Source organism: Podarcis filfolensis (genome assembly GCF_964270895.1).
Source record: "Podarcis filfolensis genome assembly, chromosome: 1".
Classification (NCBI taxonomy): domain Eukaryota; kingdom Metazoa; phylum Chordata; class Lepidosauria; order Squamata; family Lacertidae; genus Podarcis; species Podarcis filfolensis.
Genome location: NC_139604.1, coordinates 69,010,314 through 69,029,120, shown reverse-complemented (window position 1 = coordinate 69,029,120; position 18,807 = coordinate 69,010,314). Strand labels below are relative to the sequence as shown.

Here is an 18,807-nt window from a genome sequence, read left to right as displayed (position 1 = left end):
CAATGCTTTTCTTACATCTCCTTCTATGATGAGGATGGTGGACACCATCATTAGAAATACTAAGCTCACAAGAATATAACCTGGGGTGGGGAGGGTTACTAAAAAACAAAAAGAGCAAAGCTTTAAAATTGGGGAAATTGCTCAGGGCAATTCAAGCTCTCTGCTTTCAAACAGCATTGGTTTCCAGTGATGAAATAGGAGTTCTGATGGCCTTGCAAAAGAATTACTAGGTTATCAGTGAAACAATAATATTAGGCATCACCTTAAACAAGACAAGAGTCTAACTCCATGAAATCTGTGCTCGCTTTTAGAAGGTAAAACCAAGTGCTGTGCTAAAGACAAACTTATTCAGGGTCATAAAGGGCCCCTCCAGACATGCATAAGCATGCATTCATGATTATTTGGGCTCATGATATTGCTGGGGTGTTCATACGCAATCCTGCTTTCATCCCTGCAAAAGTTTTGTGGTAGTCACGCTGCTTCATTTCCAATCAATGCATATCTCATAACTTCCTGCTGAAATCCCACAGATGTTCTGGGTTGTTGTTGTTGGCTATATTCATATGGTAATTTATTCTATTTTCATAATGTATCCCTCACTGTTAATTTTCACATTATAATATATTTAAGCCTTCACACAATATAAAAAGCCACTTCTGGAACTATAGCAAAATACAGCACAGCTTTAGCATTCATTTCTACCATATTAATTAACAAACCAGGTTTTTCTGGAAGCAAATAACACAGAAATGAGCACTAAACTTGTGCTACATTTCACAATAGTTCGGAGGAGGCTATTTTGTCATGTGAAAGTTCAAATATAATGCAGGACTTAACATTTAGCAGAAAGTCATGAAAACAGAATAAACTGTCATGTGAATGCAGCCCAAGTTGTACTATAGCTCCTCTGTAGAGCAATAATATGGTAGAAATGGGGAGCAAACTAAAGCAGAATAAATTCACCACTAATGCACTATTATTGTGTCAAGAACGTATGACAGAATGCACCCACAATAAAACACCAATTGGGAGGGGGCCATAATATTCAAGTATCTAGAATTTTTTGTTTCTGTTTTAGAAGAGAAACTGTCATTCTAGATTTTACTTCATATACCTTTCCTGCAGTGAGTTTTGGAAACATTGTGATACAAAGCTGTAATCAGACCCTCCAAGTGTCCCTATTTTCCAGGGACATCCCTGATTTAGAGAAGCTGTATCAGTTTCTGATTTGATCCCGGAATGTCCCACTTTCCTTAGGGTGTCCCTATTTTCATTGGAGAAATGTTGGAGGATATGGAGTTACCTAACCCCCGAGCCATCTGAAGGCAATCCTGTACATAAGGAAGGTTTTTTTAAAAAAATGTTTAATGTTTTATAATGTTTTTATATATGATGGAGTCCTGGGGCAACACAATAAGATGTGTGGGGTATAAATAGTAAAATGGATGTCTCTATTTTAATTGGAGAAATGTTGGAGGGTGTGCTGTAATGGAGCTGGGGCAAGGCACTTTTTCCATGGTTAGAAAAATAAAACAAAATGCAGTTGGGAAGATGATCCTTTAGTGATTATTAAGAGCTAACAGTGTAGCTTGGATTACTGTCACCTTCCAGATTGTGTCTCATGTGTGCAAATGGGTGATATGTGATACAGTATTTTTAAAAATCAGCAGCCCATGTGATATGTGACCACAGCTGCCCAAATGTTGCTGGCCCAGAGATGGAAAGAAAATACTGTTCTAACCAAGGAGGAGTGGCAGTTAAAACTAATTAACTACGCTGAATTGGCAAAATTTACAGGAAGAATCAGGAGCCAGGAAGAATCAAATTTTAACAAAGAATGGGGGAAATATATAAGGTATTTGAAAAATTGTTGTAAACAATTACACTTATTAGTAGGTTTGTAGCAAAAATCTGAACCATGGACTGATTAAGGATTTAAAATAATTTATAATACAGTGGTACCTTGGGTTACGAACTTAATTCGTTACAGAGGTCCGTTCTTAACCCAAAACTGTTCTTAACCTGAGGCGCGCTTTCGCTAATGGGGCCTCCCGCTGCTGGCACACGATTTCCGTTCTCATCCTGGGGCAGAGTTCGCAACCAGAGATACTACTTCCGAGTTAGCAGAGTTTGTAACCCGAAGCGTTTGTAACCCGAGGTACCACTGTAATTGGAGTTAGTGTTAAGATGCAGAATGAAAACATAAACATAAGGATCCACAAAAGGGGGAGAAGGAAGTCAAAGGAGATACCATATCTGCATTTTGTTTCTTTTTTGTTGTTATGGTCTGTAAAATGCAAAAATACAAAAATACAAAAATACAAATAAAAGTGTGCCAGTATAGACAACTTTGACAAAGCCAAATTGACTGGGGGTGTGGAGATCCAACTTTTTTCTGCTCTCTTCAATAGGTATATTTGGCCTTGATAAACTGAAAGAACCAACATCTGTATAGATTCTGAAAACCTGAAGTTCTATGAATTAGGGCTATGGACTGTAAAGCAGTTTTTAAAAATTCTTTTGACAGTGTTATGCTCTCAGATAAGGGCACATTTAGCACAACACTTATGAAGAATGAATTATCATGCAGTACTTTAAAAAACTGGAATGATGAGCAGATTAGCATGCCTTGCTGTATATTAAAATTCTTTTTAATGCACATTGTTCTTTTTATTAATAATATTTAATACAAAATAGCAAACAAATACCCAAACAACCAAAAAATGTAGCATAAATAAAAGCAACACTGATAAAGTTTATTTTGAAACTTATTTTTGTAGCACATGACAAACTGTATCCAGTACTCAGTTAATTTATTTAGTAGCAATAGCAAATTATATTTATTTGGCCATAAGCAATAACAAACCTAAAATATAAAGACAAACCAATCAAAATTCAAAAACCATTCTTGCATAGTTACATATATAAATTCATTCAAACCACAGGGTGTAGCAAGAGCCATGATTTTAAAAGCAGGACACAAGTTTTTGGAGTATAGCCGTTTAGTCGTTATTGCAAGTTATCGTGTAAAGGTAAAGGGACCCTTTGCCATTAGGTCCAGTCGTGGCCGACTCTGGGGTTGCGGCGCTCATCTTGCTTTATTGGCCGAGGGAGCCGGCGTACAGCTTCTGGGTCATGTGGCCAGCATGACTAAGCCGCTTCTGGAGAACCAGAGCAGCGCATGGAAACGCCGTTTACCTTCCAGCTGGAGCCGTACCTATTTATCTTTGCCGTGCTTTCAAACTGCTAGGATGGCAGGAGCAGGGACCGAGCAACGGGAGCTCACCCCGTCGGGGGATTCGACCGCTGACCTTCTGATCAGCAAGTCCTAGACTCTGTGGTTTAACCCACAGCGCCACCCGCGTCCCTGAAGTTATTGTGTATCTGTGTGTTATTTCTTGGCAAATGGGGCAACTCATTCCCAAAGATATGAAACCTTAACAAGCCCAGCAAATCAGCTTGAGAGGGTGGTGGGGACAACTGCCAATCTAGGGCCACAGAGAGACCAGGGCTGTGTTGGTAAAGGGCAGAGGTGACCCTATGGGGACAGGGTCTCCAAAGACAAACATACAGGGACACTCCCTTTCCTAGTCACTGCCCTGTCCACAGTTAATACAGTTGCGAAAGGTCTTGATAAAAAAATGTTAATTTTGAGATAGGTTTCATGAATCAGAATTTGTTAAACAGTGTAATAATAATAATAATAATAATAATAATAATAATAATAATAATAATAATAATTTATTTGGACCCCGCCCATCTGGCTGGGTTTCCCCAACCACTCTGGGCAGCTTCCAACAAAGATTAAAAATACATTAAAATGTCACACATTGAAAACTTCCCTAAACAGGGCTGCCTTCAGATGTCTTCTAAATATCAGATAGTTGTTTATCTCTTTTACATCTGATGGGAGGGTGTTCCACAAGGCGGGCACCACTACCGAGAAGGCCCTCTGCCTGGTTCCCTGTAGCTTTGCTTCTTGCAGTGAGGGAACCGCCAGAAGGCCCTCGGCACTGGACCTCAGTGTCCGGGCAGAACGATGGGGGTGAAGACGCTCCTTCAGGTATACTGGACGGAGGCCATTTAGGGCTTTAAACGTCAACACCAACACTTTGAATTGTGCTCAGAAATGTACTGGGAGCCAGTGTAGGTCCAAAGGGTGGCAGTGAGAGCACAGGCCTTTTCTGTAGTAGCCCCCTGTCTAGGGAATACTTTCCAACTGTTTCCCTAGGCATTTTAGCAGTACCAGTGTTTGGACATTTGCCTTGTTTTGGTGTTCATCTGTGGTTGAGTGAGGTGGTTATAATGGGGATGATCCTTTTTATGATATATGAAGCCCTTCTCTCAGTCCTGCCCCGTCACAGGCACCCTTGGTAGAGAAGTGGAAGAGGGCCTTCTCAGTGACCGCTCTCAGGCTTTGAACTCCCTCCCTAGAGAAGTTAGATTGCCTACTCCTTGTTGTCCTTCCACTGACTGCTTTTAATGACTGCTTTTAATGAAAGCTAGTGCCCTGCTGTTTTTTAATGACGTTTATTGGTATGGTTTTAACAGATCATTTATATTTACATATAGTTTTAATTCTGTAAATTTTGAATTGTTTTTTAATTATTGTTTTTCTTTTTTCTATATTTTTAGCAGCTCCTATTTTATCTGTAAGCCGCCTTCAGTCCGTGTAAGGAAAAAATGTGGGGTATATATAAATATTATAATAGTAATAGTATTCTGAATATGTTTTAACCTGCTTATGTTGTTTTTGTTACTGCATTTTTACTTTGGTTATAAATCACTTCAGGACTTTTTGTGATAGAAAAGCAATATATATATTGCATAACCCCTACCTAAACCTAGTATAAATTTGCATTTTTCAGCATAATACTACATACAGTCATACTTCGGGTTGTGATCGCTGCGGGTTGCGCGTTTTCAGGTTACGGACGTGCCAAACGCGGAATTCCTGGAACAGGTTACTTCCGGGTTTCGGCGCTTGCGCATGCGCAGAAACACTAAATCGCGTCACGCGCGTGCGCAGATGCGGTGCTGTGGGTTGCAAACGTGCCTCCCGCATGGATCACATTTGCAACACGAGGTTCCACTGTATATGTTAGCAGCTGTAAATAATTTTACCACTATGAGACTGCACTCCAAGCACATTTGCTTTGAAGTAAGCCTTACTGAACTTCATAGGATATCCTTCTGAGGAAACATAACATAGAATTGGGCTGTAAGTCAAAGTTATTAACTGTTTCTTCCAGATAACACAGTTATATTAGGTTCATAAGCCACCTAATGTCATCTTATGTCCAAGTACTTCTGTCTAATGCTTCGATGTCGAGGGGAATATAAGCTGAATAACTGCACACCCTACTAGCCATCACTAACAGAACACATAGGTTTTGTGACAAATATTTAATGAACATAATTATTTCATTTAGGTTTCCCATCTGCTCTTCCTATTCTGGACTACCATTGGTCTAGGCCAGCTACTGAAATAGATTACTGGGGTCCCTATCTCTCAAGGCACTGAGGACCTCCAGATGCATTTTTGACCAATGCAGACATTGTTGGATTCAATACCAAGCCAGCTTCCCTCTCCCCTCCCCTTTTCACTTAATACCCAGCCTGATAAAGAGTTTTTACTACTATGTGACATTTTTGTTGGAATCTTTCAAAGAAAAAGTGGCGGTGTAACCCTTAGCCATGCATGCTGCTAATGTAACCTTCCTTTTCCCTGTTTATCTTATTTGGTTTGGTGTGTTGTTGTGTATTTTATTATATTTATTATCCACCATTCTTCAAGCACGGAAGCCAAGGCAGCATTATTTATGGTTCCTAGGCAGAAATCAAGGCACTGACAAGATCCAGACCTGGTTAGCCTCACTTTAGCAACTTGGTGGCTTCAGACAATATCTTGGAACTTTTCTCTGAGAATGCAGAGTATTAGCCACAATGATGGTGCTTTACAACACCACTGGTCCTGGCCCACACATGCACGCCAACACAACTTGACACACATACTGCCATCACATACATGTGATGGGTCTCTTCACTTGCACCCCCTCCACATAAACATCCAATGTTTGGAGAGGACAGCCTCTTGGCCCTGCCTGCAACAATGCACACACACCTATGCATGCTGGGGGTCTTGTGAGCACCCTTAACACGATACAGCATTTATGCAGTACATTGGTACTCACAACTAGGGGCCATGGACATTGACTACTATGAAAACCCAAATTAGAGTGAAGCTGTTGAAGTACATTGAGCAAATTTCCAATTTTCATTGTTATTACATAGTGGCAGCTCCCTTCTGGCTTCTATTTCAATCTCTGGCCTCAAATTTAAGGTGTCAGAATTTTAGTATCTCATTTATTTTGTGAAAGATGTAGTTAACTTTACTATGGTGACCTTTTCTATGTTCCTTAATTTTTGAACTTCCTCCTCCTCCTGTTTGCAGTCTCATATATCTTGCATGAGCAAGAGACATTTGGAAGAACTACTCAATCAAAATATGTCACATCACATAATCTAACATCTACTTCTTAAAACTTTATAGATTTTTACTGAATTTGCAAAGCAGTTAAGATTTTCTTGGATAGTTCATGAAGAATCTTACAGCAGGGATACTGTGGGGTGTTGGGTTTTTTTATATATTCTTTGCCATTGCATTCCATGAAGCTATGAGCCCTCTATAAGAAGGTACCATCAGTAGAGGATGACTCACAAACCCCTTGGTCCCAGGTCAACCCATCATAGCCCATACCCCTATTTGCCTGAAGGTGCAGCAAGTTTCCAAGGTTCAGAGAATCGAAGCTGGACTCAGTCGGCTGTAAGGTAAAAGGCAGTCAAGAAGGACTACAGAGCTGTACATACACACCCATCTAACAGGTTTACTGAATACATAATGGGAGACAGCAGCACACCCACTGGTCAATGTCCCTGCTGGCCAGGCTCCTTCAGAAGCCATACATTTGAGAAAGGGCCTAAGTCTGTAGGCTTAACTGCAATAGAAAAGGCTAAACTGTGAATCACTAGATTTTCTTGGACTCCCAAATTCCATCAGCCCCAGCCAGCATGGCCAGTGGCCAGGGATTATGGGAGTTGTAGCCCCACATTTGGAAGGTCACAGGTTAGCCACTCCTACAGCAGAAAAACACCCACTATAATCACTCTTGTGATTATATTTTCTGGATATACTGTACAGTGGTACCTCTGGTTACATACGTTTCAGGTTACACACTCCGCTAACCCAGAAATAGTGCTTCAGGTTAAGCACTTTGCTTCAGGATAAGAACAGAAATCGGGATCCAGCGGCGCGACAGCAGCAGGAGGCCCCATTAGCTAAAGTGGTGCTTCAGGTTAAGAACAGTTTCAGGTTAAGAACGGACCTCCGGAATGAATTAAGTACCGTACTTAACCTGAGGTACCACTGTACATTGATATCCCAGCTTTTTTGTGGACTGAGCTTCCTATAATAATAATAATAACAATAACAATAACAATAACAATAACAATAACAATAATAATAATAATAATTTTTATTATTATTTATAGCCCGCCCTCCCCAGCCAAGGCCAGGCTCAGAGCGGCTTACAAGCAATAATAAAAACAAGTTGAATGATTACAACTTAAAAACAAAATTAAAATACAACATTAAAATACTGAAACATTAAAATATTAAAATGTAGCCTCATCGCAGGAGGAGAAGGAAAGAAAAAAAGAAAGAGAGGGAGGGAATCAAATTGGCTCCAAGCCAAAGGCCAGGTGGAACAACTCTGTCTTACAGGCCCTGCGGAAAGAAATCAGATCCTGCAGGGCCCTGGTCTCATGAGGCAGAGCGTTCCACCAGGCTGGAGCCAGAGTTGAAAAGGCCCTGGCTCTGGTTGAAGCCAATCTAACTTCCTTAGGGCCCGGGACCACTAGGGTGTTGCTATTTTTGGACCTTGAGGCTCTCCGTGGGGCATACCGGGAGAGGCGGTCCCGTAGGTACGAGGGTCCTAGACCGTGAAGGGCTTTAAAGGTCAAAAGCAGCACCTTAAATCTGACCCTGTACTCTACCGGGAGCCAGTGCAGTTTGAAAAGCACTGGGTGAATATGCTCCCATGGCAGAGACCCTGTGAGGAGCCTCGCTGCAGCATTCTGCACCCTCTGGAGTTTCTGGGTCAGCTTCAAGGGCAGCCCCGCGTAGAGCGAATTACAGTAGTCAAGCCTGGAGATGACCGTCGCATGGATCACTGTGGCCAGGTCGGGGCGGGAAAGGTAAGGGACCAACTGCTTGATGCGGCGAAGGTGGAAAAATGTCGCCTTGGCTGTTGCTGTAACTTGCGCCTCCATGGAAAGGGAGGCGTCAAGGATTACACCCAAACTCTTAACGGAAAGCAATGGCACTAATTGGGCCCCCGCAAGAGAAGGGAGTTGGTCTCTCATCCCCATGCCATCCCGACCCAGCCATAGGACCTCTGTCTTCGAAGGATTTAGTTTCAATCGGCTCCCACGAAACCATCCAGCCACAGCTTCCAAGCATCTGGTCAGTGTGTTCGGGGCCGAGTTGGTGTGGCCATCCATCAGCAGATAGAGCTGAGTGTCGTCAGCATATTGGTGACAGCCCAGCCCAAAGCTCCGGATAATCTGGGCAAGGGGGCGCATAAAGAGATCAGGCAAGCAGCAGTTTGTTTTTAAAGACTGTTAAAGACCTTGGGAGGAATTCAGTGTCACACCATGTCAGTCGTTTCATCAAGACAAGCATTTCAACTAGCCAGATGAAACAATTCCTCCCACTGTGTGTGGATCTGGAGAGTCTTTTGATCCTCCCCAGCCAATTGGGGGGGGGGGTTGGAGGGAAGTCCCATTACACAAATGGATCCCCTTGCATAGGCTTCCACTGATGGGACTCACTAGCTGAATCCTGCCCCTTTTTCTTTGCCATCATGTTTCATGAGTGTTGATGTCAGGGGTCCAGGTTCCCAGCTTGATAACACAGTAAGCGTAGTTAATTAAAAAGGATGATTTATTGTCAAAACAAACAGATAGCTCCAGAGGGCTCTAACACAGCCTCAGACATCATCAATCAAGATGACCCTTCTGAAGATCCCTTCCGGTTTCTACAGAAGATGGAGAACTTTTGTGTCTTATGTCTCTTGCTTTGTTTCCGGTCTAACAGCCCTCCCCTTAGCTGACTCTGAGGAGGGGTTGGATCAGCTCCCCCCTCCTCCCTTTCTGACAAACTACTTCCATCTCTATTCTCACCTGTTTGAACTTCCTGAGAGCTTTGGCTGGGTTCCAGCCCACTCTCAGCCATTCCCTTATCACCCGGCATTCCAAGGGGCGGGGGAGTTGGCAGTAGCTGCTGTTCACCCTGCATGAAAGTTAACTTTCTCTGTTCCTGGCTACTTTCTTCCGTCAGCTGCAAGCCTTCACTAGGAGCTGGCTGCAAACCTTCACTGGGAGCTGGCTCATTCCTGACAGCTGATACTGAGATGTGTGCCTGCTTTTTGTTCTGGCTGCTGTAACTGCTGAAATGATATTACTGTCTGCATATTTTAGCTGTTGTTATTTATTGATTTTGATGGTTTTATGTATATTGTGAACTGCTCTGAGATGTATCAACGTATAAATGAAAATCAGTATATAACTTAATTTTTAAGATAGATAAATAAATAAAAAGAATAGATAATATAGATAAAAAGAACCTGAATCATCTGTCCTGGGAAATGTTGTCTGTTATATTTCATGTCAAAATATGAGTGTACTAAACTTTAATTTAGGCACTGCCTAAGTTTTAGAAACAGTTTAGCAAACTTCCAGCAATTCAGAACAAGGGTAGGGATTTTACTACTATATTTTGGTTTCTTTTCCAAACTGCTATTTGTCAATGCCTTTATCTCATAGTGTTTACCAATAAAAGTGACAGATTTGGTGTATAAATGTTTTGAAGTGGAATAGGTTTACAAGCTCCATGTATCAGGCCCTTGAATAATTTTAATAATCTGAAAAATGGATGAGGATCATAGATCTGTGCTTAGTATCTACCCTCCCAAGCAATCCTCTAAAGATTATTCCTGTTTGTGCAGGGAGAGATTTGTCCCTAAACTAAAGGTGGTATCATTTCTGGATGTGTGACACACAGCACAACAAAGCCTGAAGTGAAGGTTAAGAAGCCCACATCGATTTTTTCCAAAAGAGGCCTGTCTTCCCTATTGAGAAGCAACGGCCATTAACAAGAGAGTATAACTCTCTTCCCTTATCTATATTTCATGGCATTGTAAATCTGCAGCGTGTGAGGAGAATAGAGAGCCAAATGTGAGCTTCCTTTTCTTTTCTGAAACTGGTTTTCATAGCATCTACCGAGCAATTGTTCAATTTCTTCCATCCTTTCTTTCTGTGGTACACAACCTTCCCAATTTCTACCTTTAAAACTGCATTTCAGACAGGCATTCTTCAGGTCTTCTTTTGCCATTCTAATTCCCCAGAAGATTCCCCATGTGCCTTCACAAGATGCCCATGTCAGACTAAAAGGGTGGTTTAGTTACGCATACTATGAACTTCTTTGTTTCACTTCAATAAACTGTATTGACTGACAAATGAGTGCATTCCTTATTCTGTATTGAAATGGTCCAGTAACTCAGTACAGGGAGAGGGGGAATTGCTTTACAATTGACATCTTGCTTGGCTTATTTCTTATCATTTTGGAGAAGAGCAAGTCCATAAGGTGAATGTGTCCCACAAGATGACAAGCTGGATGATACCTTAATAGGATCCAGCTCCAGTTGTAATGGGATGAACCCTGTACTATTTTTCTAGAAAAAGAGGTGCCAGAACTCACCATGAACTCCACCCTTGTTTTCTTATAATGGCAATGGCAGCCACCTGAGAGGTGTAGGAACTGAGTTCCAACGAGTTTCGGCTGGAGAAAAAGCCCTGGATGAACCTCTGCACAGTCTTCAAAGATACCTAGGCTAGATCTACACAGCTAATAAAAACGCTCTGAAAACGCTGCATTAAAAACCGTTGTAAAGCTCACAAGAGCGCCACCTGGTGTTACAGTATTATATCAAATTTATAATGTTGTAATTTGATTAATGTAGCTGAGTCCCTAGATTCTGCAAGAAGACAGAGAACTCTAAAGCACCTTTTTCTCATTGTCATAAGGAAATTCTAATGGCAATGTCACCAATTAATGCAACAGTGCTATGGAATGGAGTAAATCAGTAGGAGGTCACATTACAGACCATTGGTTGGTTTTGACCATTGCTTTGCTGTGTAACTTACTACTTAGTTATTTGATGCCATTCATGTCCACGGCACTTTATGAAAGGCTGAGAAGACAGGTATCTACCCGGGGATGAAGGTAGCACACTACAACCTCAGAGGCACTTGGGCTGATCTGATCTGAATAACAAATTTAGGGTTGGATTAATGCTAAGAATGCTGTATACTCTACCTATTGCAATGATTAAAACACATTTGTGCAAACACTGGCCTTCACTAGGCTCCTATCCTAGGCAGCTTTGAAAATGTCAAAATCCAAAAAAAATATATCTAAAGGGCTATAACATGGAGGCTAGGACCCAAACCAATGGATTCAAGAAACGAGATTCCAACTAAACTTTCTGACAGTAAGAGCTGTCCAGTAGTGGAACCACCACTTCCTTAGGAGGTGGTGGCCTCTTTTTAAGCCAAGGTTGGATGGTCATCTGTCATGTATGATCTAGCTGAGATTCCTTCATTTCATGGGGTTGGGCGATATGACCCTCATGGTCCTTTCCAGCTCTATGATTCATCATATGGCAAGTGGTTAACTGAACTGGCCATGATCTAGGCCATTACAAGACGAAGACGAAGACGAAGACGAAGACGAAGACGAAGACGAAGAAGAAGAAGAAGAAGAAGAAGAAGAAGAAGAAGACTTGTTTCTCATGTTCCTTTAATAGATGCATAGCATTAATGCCAATGCTGCTTTCCTCCCGATTATAGCATAACAAATCTTCCAAATGCCTAGCTACCAAATTGCTATTATGCCCCAGATTTATGAGATGAATGGATACAGGTTGGGATTAAGAACAGCTGGTAAACATTAACATTCAGAATCACCATGAACAGTAATATTCAGAATTGTATGAATTTTGATGTCCGTACATAAGCTTCTGCAGAACTATGTGAGGACATGCAGAGGATAGATAAGAGATATGAAATGCTAGAATATGACATCTTCCGTGTACTTTAATTTAGTGCCAAGGAAGGCATAATGTTACAGATGCATAGAAATTTGCAAAACAGGACCAAAAAAACCCCCAACCAACCAAATAAAGGTTTTTTCCTTTATTTTTTACTGCAAAAAAATCTAAGTGAATCGCTCAAGGTGATTCACAGATGGTAAAAGCACTCCAATAAAACAGAATTAAAAACCTATACGACGGTAACGGAAAGTAGCGGTACAATCTCATTCAGGAGAAGAGAATAACTAAAAGCCAAGGCCCCAGCAATAAAGCATGGGGGGAATCAAATAAAAGGTTACAAGGTGCAAAATTTAGACTAAAAGCTAAAGCAAAGCTGCGCTGGGAAGGGGAAGGTTTTCACAATATAAACTGTAAAGTGAACTTTCTTGGTAAGGATAACGAACAGCTGTGTTACCCGTCTAGGGATGGGGGTGAAATACATTTCCATTTGCAGTTAAAGGGGGATGTACTTTCCCAAACAACACCTGAACTGAAACACAGCCATTCTTTGAAATTTTACAATGCAGTTCTCAGTTCTCTAGGCAAGTAATGTATACAAACACGCATATAGTAAAGTTGCATAAAATTTGACAAAGTCTCCCATAATGCTGTCTTTAATACGATGCCAAGATGTGGGCTGGACAATACTACTGTTGGGTGTATCAACAGCTGATTGAACAACTGTACCAAATGATGGTTCATTAATTGCTCTGTGTCAAACTAGAGTGGGGTGTCACAGGGCTCTGTTCTACATCCGGTGCTGTTCAACTTTTTCATATATGACTTCTCATATCCAGGGAAGGGATGTGAGCTTGCAGACCCAGAAAATGGATCATAAGATCATGCCGCATAACTCAATGAAAATGTCAACCCAGTGTGTGGCTGCTGTGAAAAAAAGAAGTGAATTTCACATGAGCAGCAGTTATTCAGAATTGGATTGACTGGGAAACTGCCAATATGGTTGTGCCTTTCTATAAATCTATGGTGCAACGGCATAGGGAATACCGTGTACAGTTCTGGCTATCACATCTCAAAAAGTGCATTGTAATGGTTGGAAAAGGTGCGACAAAAGAGCAGCCAAAATGATTGTGGGGCTAGAGCAACTCCTTTATGAGGAACGGTCATGCCATCTGGGAGTTTTTTAATTTAGAGAAAAGGTGACAAAACTTTATAGCATTTTGTCTGGTATAGAGAAAGTGATTAGAAACAGGTTTTTATCCCTCTCTGATACCAGAATCCAGAGTTACTCCATATAGCTAACATGTTGGGAAGATCTGAGAAAGATAAAAGTGTGTCCTCCTTGGTAACAGTGTATGATTGAATTATGGAATTCACTATCACAATTTGTGGTGATAGCTACCAACCTGGACATCTTTAAAAATGAGTTAGATAAATAAAGGCCATCAGTGGCAACTTGTCAAGATGGCTCTGTGCTATCCCCATGAAAAGAGGCAGCATGCTTCTGGGTACCAGTTGCTGAAGAAACAAACATGGGAGTGGGCTATTACTTCCTGCTTCTGGGCTTTCCATGGACCTTTGTTTGGCCATTAGTCTACCAGGATGCTGGACTAGATAGACCTTTGATCTGTTCCAGCAGGGGTCTTCTAAGGTTCTTAACTCCTGCTTCAGCTGCATATTCGAAGATACTACAAGCTGCATGCTGGCAACCATACTCCACAGCAATCTGAAGGAGGAAAACATCCTTATCTTTTAGGCAGCAGTATTCTCATCACCGGTGATCTAAGATTCCTAGTTCAACAATTCATCAGAAATGGATATCCTTTTGAAAGCGAGCAGACGAGACCTAAAGAATCAATGGATGCTATAGTTAGCAGCATCTTAGAGAATACTAAGAACTTGCAAGGGCATAGGAAAGCCATTTTACAGTGCGTTCCCAGCTCAAGTTCCCATCTCTGCAGCAATTGTATGAATGGGACTAGATGCAAAGTAAGACCAGTAGAACACTGGAGCTAGATGTATGGTGCATACACACCATAAATTTAAAGCACTTCCAAAGTACATCCCTATCCTGAGAATCCTGTGAACCGTAGTTTGTTAAAGGTGCTTGGAATTGTAGTTCAGTGAGGGGTAAACTACAGGTAAGAGGATTCTGGAGGAAGTGCTTTGAACGTCTGGAATGTATACAGCCTAATACTGTGTCCCTCCCATTCCATGGGAAAAGGTTTCTAATCTAGCCATCATCCTGATAGATGCTCTAAGTGCAAAGGGGTTTGGTACTGTGTAGAGCATATCCATCAGGAAGGGGGACATTCAAGGAAGGCCTGTACCAAGTGACTTTGAATGTATAGATCATCTCTAATATGAAGACAGCTAGGCTTCAGAATCTTATGAAGTAATTTCAATGTTAAGCCTGCTATATAATAGAGCTCGTGCTTCTGCACAAGCTTCATTAACTGAATGAAAGCTGCTCTTGAGTAATTCCTCTTTATTTCAAAGGGGTTTGTGCGCAACATTTCCTAGATGCGTTCTACTGCTGGTTTCCCAAGTTCTCTTTTCTGTCAACATGCATTGGAAGAAGGTTTTGCTCGCTCAAGCTGGTCCCTTCCTCTCTCTGGGGCTATTAAAGCTTTGCCAGTGGCCATGAGCGAGACCACGGAGTCATTTGGAATGATTGTGAGTGAATACCCAGTTGGCAATTATGCCTAATGCATCTCCTTTTCTGTCGTTCATAGCAGAAAAATCTCTCAAATAAAAAAATTCTTATGCAGGCAAGGTGCGAAAAGCACGAGGCTTAATAAAGTAGATGAAACATTTATGAAGGAAGAAAATTCCCTCATGCCGGCCCAAGGAACGTTTCTCTTTGCATATGGGGCATGATGAATATATTTCATTTCAAAAATAAGAAAATTACTATTAATTGAGCAAGCATTACTGTAAAAGAGATGTGAATTATGAGAGCAAATTGTCAAAATGCAAGAAGCCCGGAGCTCATAGGGGTTCTCTTGCTGAAAAGCAAAAGCCCTTTCGAAACAAACTCAGGAAGAAACCTGTCCTTCCATATGAAAATCCACAGAGGTTCTGGGTCACTCTCTTTTCTCCAGTAGCTTTCCAGCACTCAGTCCTAAGCATGTCTATCCAGCAGTGCCATTAAGCTCAATGGGGCATGCGCCCGAAGAAGTGTGCACAGTCTGTGCCCCGCTCCCAGTGTTGCTGAACCTTGGCTGCCATCACCTCTAAGCTATAGTAAAAGTCCATTGACATCTGGAAAGGCACAAGGTATTCAGCAGGGGTGCACAGGACTGCAACTTTAGGAAGCAATCCAAAATCCTCTATCACCAGACTGGCAGGGCTTGATGAATTGCAAAACCACCAATAAATCCACAGCTCTTTCACACACAGCAGGCAGGGTGGAAGGGGAGGGGAGGCAGATAACTGCACCCAGACCCCTCATATGTCCCTATTTTCCAAGGACGGTCCTGGATTGACAGAAGCCATCCCAGTTTCTGATTTGATCCCAGAATGTCCCACTTTTCCTTAGGACATCCCTATTTTCATCGGAGGGTATGCAGTTATGCAACTACCGAGACAAGGGGATAAGTAACTATACAACCTTTAGAACACATCTGTAGGCAGACCTGTATAGGGAAGTTTTTTAAAATGTAATGTTTTATTATGTTTTTATATACGTTGGAAGCCGCCCAGAGAGGCTGGAGCAACACAGTCAGATGGGCGGTGTATACATATTATTATTATTATTAAATAGGATGTCTCTATTTCCATTGGAGAAATATGGGAAGTTATGCTACACCAGCCTGAAGCATGTGATGGCAAAAAATTTCCATTGTACATTGTTGTGAGTTTGGGTGGAGGGGTTGTATGCCTGAGTGCCTTCTAATTCCTGGATTCAACAAGGATTCAATTGCTGGAATAGCCAGGCAAGTTCTTGGTAATGGCCTAAGTATGGATCATTAAGGTAACAAAGGAAGTGGCTCTGTGCCAGAGGGCCAATGGTTGGGCCCCGCTCCCTCAAGTGTCTGGTAGATAGAAAGACAAAAGCCAGAGTTGCAGTGTGTGAGCTAGGAACTAGAAGCGAGCTAGGCAGCTGAGAGACAGAGCCATGCTTGATTTCTGCTGGAATCCAAGGCTGCAGCTATTGGAGAAGTAAAACCTCCCTAGGGTGTTGATGCTGTGAGGCCCTCCATTGTAGGCTCAGGTTGTATATATTAGCAAATAAATAATATAACATAAAGACACCACAGTCGCCAGTGTCCCTCATTCTGAGGAAATAAAACCCTGCGTAAGTGCCTGGAACCCCTGGAATCAGACGTGCCACCTTGCCCCTGCGACAGCTAGTGCCCAGGGCATGTGTGCATGTGTGATGTCAACACACCCGTGAGGATACATTGTGGGGGCATGCCGCAATGGAAATCGGGGGGGGGGACAGCCCCTTCATTTAGAAATTTTTGGGTGCTAGGGCACCCAGGGCCCTGCATAGTTGGCACCCATGCCTAGAATCTCGCAGTCAGAGATAGGAGAGGTTATATTAAGGTTATAATCCTGCATGCAACTATCTGAAAGCAAGTCCAGTTTAACCCAACAGGACATGCTTCAGAATCATAGATCCTAAAATGAATACAAAATCCTTCTCATAGCCACCATCACTTTGGAGTATAGAAATTTTCATTATTTGATTATACACAACCAAAGGTAATTGCTGATAATACTTCCTCATTTCTTTAGCAACTTTCTGCATTCAAAATGATTTATAACTCTCTTCTCATTTATGCCCATGAAATTGATGATTAAAGTAAAATGGTTAATGAAATTCAGAGTGACAATTTTGCTATGAACAACATTGCACAGAAGCAGTGTTTACATAGTGCTAACCCATGGTATTTACTGATTATAGATTCATGGCTCTGTAAACATGTGTCACACCCTTATGAATTAACAGAGTTCACTGAACTTTGTAGGACATGATAATGCATAATGATTTGGCCTTTGTCCTACCCACCATTAGTTATTCTGCTAACGTATATATTAAAATTAAACTAATTCTGAAGTAAATATACCATTAAACTAAAGCAATTAAGGTGATTCTAGTCAACCTTCTGCACTTTCTCATTAAAAAAAATAAAATCGTATCACTAAAGTTATAAGCGTGTTATTTCGACTCAGACATGAAAGCAATTTGTGGTTTTCCTAACTGTTCCCATCCATGAATCTTTTTTAATACAAATCTGGCTCAGAACCTACCAGCATTGAATAGAAAAAGGTGTATAAGTATACTCTGTGTATAACACAAACTTTAAAACACCACAGCATTGAATCCAAATGGCTAGCTGTCAGTTCAGATGCTAGGGAAATCTTATATTGCTGGAATGGTCTAAAAGCAGAACACTTCACCAATATAAGCTACACTGACGTGAAAAATGCAGAATCCATTCAGAGAACTGTTTTTTGTTTTTTTCAGCACCACATATTTGCCAAAATACTGTAAGTATTAAGGTGGGGGTTTTTATGAAAAATGAAGAAGTCATCTGAACATAATTGCACAGCATATTTCATTTCATTGTTTTATTAATGTATTTAAATATATGTATTCTGGGTAGAATATTGGACTTTGGAAATCTAGGTTCAAAATTTAAATTCACCTATGGAGCTCTGTGGAAAACAATGTGAATCTCACTGAATTTCCGAGAAAAAAGGCACGCAAATATGGCAAATATAAAATATATATATCAATTCAGGAAAGTTTCTCCAAGGATTCAAGAAGATGGAGAGAAGTGTTCACGGCAAGGTAAGCATTTATTAAAATGACTTTACTGTAAACAAGTTTGCCTGAACAAGTTTAGCTTGCAGAGAGTTCTAGAAAAACAAGGAGAGGGCTGCTACACATTACAAAAGGATACTTTAAGCAAGATACAGTTATCTATATTATTATACATTTTACAATGATGCTGTAAGAGATTAGGCATATGCCACAAGCAATCTTATCTTTTTTTCCCCTGAGGGGAAAAAATGTCATAAAAGCATCTTGATAAGCTTTGTGTCCATCAGAGGAAACAAATATACAACCATTATTTTCTAGCTTATGCTTTCATAATTAGTGGTAGTTATATTAAATCAAGAAGGAAAGAAACACTCTCATACTTCTTTTTCTCTGATATGGCATGGGCTTGTCTTTCTTTGCAGGCAGACTCCTCAAAACTCTGAAGTAAGTTAGGAAACAAGAACAAACAGGCAGACAGGCATGGAGTGATCCTGAACTTGTAACTCTGTAGCTACATTAGTGAGAGACTTAGGGCTGTTTCAAACAATTACATAAAATCAACATTATTAGCAACAACATAATTACCAGTACAATATTCCTATTATTTCTGTCAAGTGAACACACTTATAGAATAAAATCCAGGACAATCAACAAGACCATGAAATATGCAACACATGAATGATTTAGTATTTAAATTGCCGTACAAGAAAAAAAAGAAAAGGAGAGACTCTAAATGTAAATTCTGGATGAATCACATAGATGTGAGGAAAAACAAATCATTTATTTTCTGACTGGAGAATGTAATTTGCTTTCAGAGTACTGTGCTGGGTGTCTTATTTTACATTCTATTTTACAAACCAC

At 41.0% G+C, this 18,807-nt stretch overlaps 1 long non-coding RNA gene across 2 annotated transcripts in view; it reads right to left on the bottom strand.

Annotated features, from left to right (window-relative positions):
• Window positions 1–13,913: 13,913 nt before the first annotated feature.
• Window positions 13,914–18,807, bottom strand: part of LOC310756493 — a 100,843-nt gene continuing 95,949 nt past the window's right edge. For both annotated transcript variants that reach the window (XR_014544905.1, XR_014544906.1), the window contains one exon: window positions 13,914–14,016. This is a non-coding gene — a long non-coding RNA (uncharacterized lncRNA). The remainder of the gene's footprint in view (window positions 14,017–18,807) is intronic.